This window comes from Fundulus heteroclitus, unplaced genomic scaffold, assembly GCF_011125445.2.
Source record: "Fundulus heteroclitus isolate FHET01 unplaced genomic scaffold, MU-UCD_Fhet_4.1 scaffold_52, whole genome shotgun sequence".
Lineage (NCBI taxonomy): Eukaryota > Metazoa > Chordata > Actinopteri > Cyprinodontiformes > Fundulidae > Fundulus > Fundulus heteroclitus.
The window spans coordinates 44,569-53,435 of record NW_023396945.1 but is presented as its reverse complement, the minus strand read 5'-3'; positions in this window follow the sequence as shown (position 1 = coordinate 53,435).

Here is an 8,867-nt window from a genome sequence, read left to right as displayed (position 1 = left end):
GTTAACAGAGCCAAGTTGGGATTTGCAAGGTTAAGTCATACCAGTTGCATCCCTGAGCGCTGAGACTTCTATGTCTCTTTCTCGAAGCTGCATTAAGACATTTCTGTTGTTTTGACTCTAAATGAAATTGCAGTTCTGACCAGAAGTTTAACAATCCTCATCATGCATATGAATGTCACATGCCTTTTTGGCTTCAAATAGTATTTTGAGTTTTCTCAAGTGGGAGTGGGAATGACTTATTCAAGGGGCAACTTGATGAATCTTGAAAGAGCAATTCAGAATTTATTGCGTATTTTTTCTGATCTATGCATGGTCGAAATTTCAAAAAAGACTCAAATACATAAATAAATTAATCCAAATCTTTCAAGAACCGGCCGTTCAGATTATGATGTCTTATCATGTCATGGCCATGGTTCATTAGCTACTTTTTAGTGATCATTAGATAGATTGCCTTTTCATTATGATTGTAAATTACTTTCCTCTGTGTAATTTGTGTTGTTTCTTTTAATTATGACGAATGCTTTTACCATTTATTGTTTTTACATGTACAGTGTCCTTGAGTGTTTTGAAAGGCGCTTGAAATGAAATGTATTATTATTATTATGATTGCCGTTGATGCTTTGTCCTTGCCACCCATTGTCTATAACCATATATGCTTGCATGGTTGCAATCTTCTGCGGCCATTCGGCAAGAGTACACCCTGGACAGCAAAAAAGATTTAAAATTTAAAATCTACACATTTTAAAAACTGAAAAATCCATTGTTGTTCACAGTGGAGCCAGTTTTATCTCTTTATGAGACTGAAAAATTCTCAACCTAGAAAATAGGGTCACCTTCAAGCTCGACTAAACGTTGCAGCAATCCAAATAGAAAAGTCTAATTTTTGGGATCAGAATGGCTTTCTAGTCAAGCAAAACAAAGATTGGGTTATTTGGAAGAGTTGTGGGCCATTGCACATAGTCGATCTAAAAATAAAGGAGGACGGCTACCTGCGGGTCCATCAACTCTACCTCTAACTAACAGATAGATGACTTAAAGTTGAACACAGCTGGCTGTTCCAGTTGAACAATCATCAAAAGGACAGATTAGAACTGCTTTTGGAATAAATAAATAAATAAATAAATAAAGCAGCTTAAAATGACACTTTTGAAATGGCTTTCGCAAAAAAAAATGTCAACTGTGTTTAAAAACCAGATGTGGGTCAGAAAACCAGTTTTTTTAAATGAAGACTGTCTATTTTGATAAAAAGTGACCAAAATTCCAACCAGAATTCTGATAAAAGCTTGCTGATTGCTAGAAAAGGTGTGTGGTGCTGCTCATCTAGCCAAGAGAGTGTGGATTATGATTGTATGTGACAGCTGTGGACCTGAGCAAAAAGACGGGTTCACATGTGCTCTGGACAAAGAACAGTTCAACTAAATCTCTGAAAGCCCAAATCCAGCACTAAATGCATGCCTATGATGAGTGCATGTAAACTTCTGAACAAAACTGAAGCAGAGTGTTGGCAGCACATTTAGCAGTTCCACGAAAATATGACCGTTTATGTTTACTCATGTCCATGTTGTTTCCCCTCGGCGGTTGCTGAGCTTTTTTTTTACCTGCTTTCCCACATCCACTGCAGCTCTGACATTTTCCAGACATGCTCTGCAAGGTTAGCAGGTGTGACTGAACATATCAGAGGATGTGCCTGCCTTTTCATTCTTCAATAAGAGTAGTGCATAGTCCGCATATACCTGTCATTCCCTGTTCTAAAATATATCATCAGTACAGTTGATCCCACAGTATAGGTCTTTAATGTCCTGGGAATTCTGCACTCTTCGGCTATGTCTCCACTAGTATTTCCAGCTGTAAGAACAGTATCTCCAAAACATGATTTGCTTCAATGAAGCGCATGTGAGGACAACATTTGCCAAGAAAAATGAAGACCACATTTTCTTTTGATTTTGCAGGAAATGTCTGGTCCAGGAGCCATTGTACCTTTGTTGATGCTTAATTTTCTCTAACCCATGTCACGAGAGCATTCTAAATGCTCTTGTGACATTTAAAATCAATCAAAAGACATTTGCTCTCCCACCTTATCACAAAAATCTGTCATCAGAAGCAAACACATTTTGTTTTTTCTAAGCCATACATCGCAATTAAACTCTTTGAAAGCCACTTGGTACACAGGGAACAATGAAATACCTGGAGTCTGCACCATTGTTGGAGCAGATAAAACAGATTTGCCTCAAAGAAAACCATTAATTTACGTCGTAGGTGGAAAAGACACACAGTAAACATGTCAGTGACATTCAACCAATGTTTAATCTTTTTTGTGGCAAAAATCTTGCCATGAATTTGTTTTTGTTTTTTTCCACGTTCTCTGTTTTGGGTTTTACACTATGAGCATTGTAAACCAGTTGTCCCTTCACCAGATATAGGTGGAAAGCCGAGCTCTTTAGGGAAGCGTGTAAGCCGCTGAAGCTTTTCACATACCGTACAATTTGAGTCATAATGGAGGTAAACAGAAGGTAGTCCCCTGGAAACTGCAAGCGAAACAGGATCTATCTTCTTGTCACTCTGTTAGATCGCTTAATAGCTGTGGTCCTTTGCACATACTGGCTTCTTTGTGTGAGTGTGAGGCTAGGTTGTCATCTTAGCGGGTGCATGCCAAAGAAGTGGCAGCAATTTAAGACCGAGCTAAGTCTGTGAAATACAAAATAAAGCAGGGAGGGAAATATGTGATATGCGATCTGATGAGTTTAGTTTATTTGCTTTATTTTGAATGGATAAAAAAGATATATCAAAAACATTATATATCATGTTCATGGTACCTCTGTATTGCTGTAAACTGTGGAAATCAGGAAGAAAGAAAAGGAGAAGAATTTCTATCATTTACTGTTATCATTAGAAACCAGCTGATGAAAAAGAGGAATTATCTAGAGGGAGGGAATATGACCACAGGACAATTTATGCATGGTTATAATATGTCCATGTATGCTCAGGTTACTTTATGTCAACTTAGTCTCTTTAACTTTAACTGCAATGTCTCCTAGAAGTCCCGTCTTTGTTGTCATGATTACATTTCCAGGCCCAGTGCATGGACCAGATAAATGTCTAAGCCTACAGATACCCACAATACGTCTGTGCAAAAGTTATCTGTGGACTGAAGGATAATACTGTTCATTACTAATGTGAACTGAGCCTGCCTCATGCGTTTTCATTAAAACTAAACTGATCAAGAATATTGTTTTAGCCCATGCACATGTATTTGCCAATAAATCTAGACAGCACCGATTTAGTTTTTTAAAGCAGGCTTGGTAGAAGAGAGTGGGGGCAAACTAAGCTTTTTTTGTACCAGAGGTTTACAACATTTTTATGAGAGGCAATGCTTTCCTAACAACAATGGCCACCCCAACACCATCACACCATTCAGCACAAAGTGGTGCTGAAATGAAACTTTGATTATTAATCATATTTTAACAGTAACATGTAACATTTTTCCCCGAACCTAACAGGTACCCTCTTGTTTCATATTTTTGGTGAAAGGATCACATATCCAGAGTTATCTTAAAAATCCTATAGCAATTTGTTTTCTCCGATATCCGTTTTCTAGTTAATTTCCTGCTAAAAAAAAAAAAAAACAGCACATGATGAAGTGTGACAGCACATGACAAACAGCACAAATTCTATTTGTTCCTTTTCACATTTTTCTTATTATTTTTAATAAGTTGAAACAGGGCAATTGGCTTAGAACATACTTTATATTTTCATGAGAACTACACATTCATTTATACACACTGTATATATTAAGATGGTTTCTTCCTTTTTTAAGGGAGGAGGAAGGAGTAAAAAGTTTGTGCTCTTAACCTATATTTTCCCATTTATCGTGGAAACAATTATAAGTAGGCAGATATACCAAGAATATCCACAGAGATATACACACAAACAATTTTTTATCTATAATATTCATCTACCCCTCAGCTAAATTGGCAATGATGTGATTGAGTGAATACATTTGTGACTTTATCCACAAAAATTTATATTGTGTATATTTGAATTAGGAAGTTAGATTCCTTTATTTGTTCTTGCAAAGGCTGTCCGTGAAACATTACTACTGCAGGAAACCCAATGATTACCATTGGTACATTACATCCTAAACTTCTGCAGAAACCTTTTCTGTTTTACCTTCTGAGATCCGCAGTTAAAACTTTCTTTTGCTGACCTTCTTTTGCAGCGGTGCACAGATGACATATGGAGGAGGCATTTTAAAGTGTAGGACTGATCCAATGCTGGGGGCTAAAGTGGGTCTCATCACAAAGCTCTGTGAACATACATGACACAACCTCTTCTTTGTGCTGCTTTTGTCTTTGCGGAAGCGGACATAAGATCACTACAAATCCTTTCTGGGAAAACAACGTCAGTCAAAAGTCTAGAAAAAGCTGGGAACATTTGATTTATGGTTAGAATTTTAACTTCAACTTGTATTTCAGTAAAGAGAAATCTTAGATTCAAGCTATTGATTATTCAGCTCACAGATCCAGAACCAGATAGAAAATAAAGCAAAAGAAAAAAAAAGGAAGGCCTTGATGAACCCACAGATAACATAATAAAACATTTAAACCATTTTCGGTCTGACTAATCAGCTCTACTGAAGGAAAGATGAGAGCTGTCAACTGGGGAAAAAAAGTTTTGTATTTGACCGTGCTGTCGGTGCCACAGGCATCGTCTACTGTTTTGTCACACAGAGGTGCGGACTTTAAGGGTTTCATCTTGTGGTATTGACCTTTTAACCTTTTCAACCAAATGTCAAAAACAACAGATGTGTACTTCATTCTGATGACAGCTGACAACAGAACAGGACAGCCCTTTGAATTTCACACTACTTTGTTGAGTCTCTGCCACCATTGATGCATTAGTGAGTGCACAACACTGGTGTCATTTCAACTTGTCGCCAGAGGGGGCAAACCTGTACAAAAACTCTGGAACTTGTACAATGCACCTTTAATGTGTAAGGTTAAGCTAACACTTCTGCTGCCAAGCTTTCATTTGAAAACACACCGCATTTCACATTTCTTCACTCAGCCAATTCAGCCAGCTGACCCCACCAAACCTCTCCTCCACAACAACTCATCCACTATCCTCCATACACTATCAAAAGCCATCCTTATCTTCATTACATTTATGTTTCTTGGACTGATTGGCCGATTCTTCTCCATTCCATATTCCACTCACCACCATCAGTTTCACCTGATGTTGCTCATTATAGCCATTCCACCTGGGACTCCACCTACTTATACCTGTCTCACACAATTACTGCCTGTCAGAACGTCTCATCTCACTGCAAGCTTGTTGGTTTCTCAAGTGTCTGTGTAACGTAGCCTGCCCTCACTTGCTGTCTTACTGGTGCTGGTGTGAACCACCTGCTTCCTGTGCTCCTGTGCGGATTAGTGCTTGCTCTGCACCTCCTTGGGAACTCATCAGCTGTACTCTGGTCATTTACTTGCTTCAGTCATCATCACCTGGTCTGTCTCTGCCTTCATCACCTGGTCAGCCATTGCCGCCATCACCAGCTGGTCCTGCTATCATCTGCCTGTCTTGTCAACCATCATCATCAAACCCTTAAATATTTTTTTTTTTTACTCTTTAACTGCCCCACCAAAAGAAAAACTTTTTTTAATTTCATATTCCCTTGGATGACTAATAAACAATGATCTTTTTTTCTAAACCATACAGTTTATATTTAAAAATGTTCACTTCTACCAAATGGTTGAGATATCACTTTATGGTTGAAGTACAAAACGGCAAACAAATAGCAACAACAACAGAGAAAGTAACATAAACATGCTCCTTTATAAATAAAAATAATCATAAAATATCCATCTAAAATGTGAAAACACAATAATACAGTGCCAAACATATTAGACCATTACATTCCTTAAACTAACAATGCAAAAGGACAGCTGCTTTGGGATTATTACAAATAATTCACTTTTGGTGATATGCTTCAAAACATTCTATGGTTTGTGTTCAAACTCAAGAAAACATTGTTTCTTTGGTATTTCTACCATGATAGACCATTAGGACATGGGTTGTTTCGTCCCTGCTTGCAACAATGAAGAGGCCAATGTCCCATAGTGCTCATCTGGTATCGAAAAAAGAATCGTTCAGGAACCGATATTGAAGTAAAGGTATCGGTACCGGTATTGAAAATTTTTGATTGATACCCAGCCCTATCTGGTTGTGATTTTGGACGTGAGGGTCTTTGGGTGTATCTTTTCTTTTGTGAGCGGGAAGAAGTGTGATGGTCAGCCAACTTTGGGTACTGGCTTGTTGGCTTGGTTCAAGCTTTGGACAACTGCCAGGGGGAACCCTTTTGCAACACAACCATTTCTGGTTGAAAACGTCACAGTCCATCTTGTTGTCCAGTCAGAAATTAGAAACTCACAGCTCAAGGATGTGTCCAAATAGGGGAATATAACATATCCTGAACTTCCCTTCGAATAAATCTAATTATAGCTCCTAGCTCCTGCTCCTTGACCTTTTTAATGGGGTCAACAGTAAGACTCTATTGTGGGTAGGAAAGAGGCTTCGGACTGCAGATATCGGACAGTCATTAACTTATACATCATTACACAACAAAAACACATATGGATGATTCTAGTCAAATCCGGGTAAAGCCTTCCGAAAACGAACCATAAAGAGTACATTCTCTACTATCCAGCAATTTTTGTTAATTTCCGTAAGGTTTCTATGCTAAATTAGCTGTGAGAGGAAGCATACAGTCTCCTTTTCCTACCCCCTTCCTTATTGCACTATTTGGACAACAGTTATTATGGCAATCACTAACACACTTACACTTTGGTTAAAAGAGTCCATGTAGTCCTAAATAATTTTTATTAGACCTATAGTAACTTAGATCAACTTATAAACCAACCGAAGGAACAGAAAAAATATTTTACCATATTCATAATGTAATAGCACTTGATTAGCCGTTTATAGAAATGGATAAACTAGATGATTTGAATGACTTGATTAAAACCTAAACATTTTATTACATTAGCCTGAATTTGCTACCATTAAGTGACAAATCAACTGTTTAGTGAAGCATGTTTAAAAAAAAAAAGTTAAACGTGTTTTTTTGAGTTTTCGTGTTACACCAAGGGTCATAATTCTGTTTAGTAAGATCTTTATTATCAAAATATGTGAAAAAAGTACCCAGACCTTTCAAAGTTTAACAGTAAAGAGTCATGAATACATACGGAATAAAAAAAATCGGATAGTACCATTTATATGGGCACACAATCAATTAAGAAACAATTAATTCTTCCCTTGAAAGAAACAATGAATGGTAAGTGTGTCAGTGAATATAGCATGTTATATATACACTCCTAAAATTAAAATGGGAAATGTTAGGGTATCCAACTGGTGACATTTTTAAGCCAGGTCATTTTTAACTGTGCCATAGGACCAGTGAATGTATGTGTTCACCAGAATCAGTTGAAAGTCAAACTGGATTTATAGCATGAAGCTCTTAACTAAAACTTATCTTGGCATGCTAGCGTTCATGTTAAGCTTCCATCACTTATCATAAACTGAAAAGCAGCCCATAGCCTATTAAAAGAAACTAATAAACAGAATAATCGTCTCTTTATACTTTCCAACATGCTGTGTATGATGAAATGTTTCAGGAAAATTATTTTTGTTATTATAATACATAACCAAGCCTTAATGTAACCACCCAATTTGGTTTAAACATTCCATTAGATGTGATGCAAGATGTTACTGATGACAAACAAACACCTGTGCATGCAGAGATACACACTGTGTAGCAACACTGTAACACGTCTGAGCAGGTGTAAGTTGTGTGGGAGGTAATACAAGCTTTCCTGACGTTACATAAGAGCCATCAGGCTAAGCCAGAACATTCTTACATGTTGATTTACAAGTGTAAAAAACATAATAAAAACATGGAAATGAGTAGTCTGCTGAATGCAATTGGACTTGGGATGGAAAAGCAATTCTGCCCTTGAAGCAATTCTTAACCTGCGGAGGGCTGGGACAGGTGTGAGCTTCCCAGGTGCACTTCCACAGGCCATGTAGTTCCAGTAATCAGCAACGAAGAGTGGTAATAACAGGGTGCTGCTGTCAGAAAACTGTACACACAGTCATTCACACTCACACAGAAGCCTATGCAGTCATATCTCAAAGGCCCAGTATCGCACGCAAAAGAGCCAAACAAGGCTTAGTCACACCATTTCGTCTTTCAATCGTTTATCATCCTCCGCATCTGTGTGCCTGTCACCGTTGACCCCTCAGCTATGTCCTCACCTCTACTTGGATCTTTCAGCCACTTTGACTCACAGGTCAGGATGTTCACAAGGAGCTCATAAAGCAGCTGTTACAACAGCACTTCACCTTCACCTGCCAGCAGATCCAGTGCACAATAAACAGTGAGCTTGAGATCAAGTTAAAGGTCAGTCAGGTCTCCAGAACAAAATACAGAAAGCTGACTACAAACACACAGAGATACATCTCTGCTATTATGTAAGTCGATAAACTATAACTTTAATGTCATATTTCCACTGAATTTCATTGATTGAAGTCACCTTTGCAGGTGGAACACGTTTATGCATAAAGGATATACAAATAACATTTCAGTCATATAGATTTTAAGGTGTTAAAAGTAGAACAAAACAAAAAAAAAAAGAAAATCCCGACTTTACCCCGTACTCTGCCTCTTCCTTAAAGAAACCCGGATATCAAACAGGGATTACATAAAATGGATGAAGGATGAAACAACACAAAATACAATACCCTCATAAATCTTCTGATATGAAGAGTGGCTGTATGTGTACGTGAGAAAGTGCTGCTGGGTCAGCACTGCA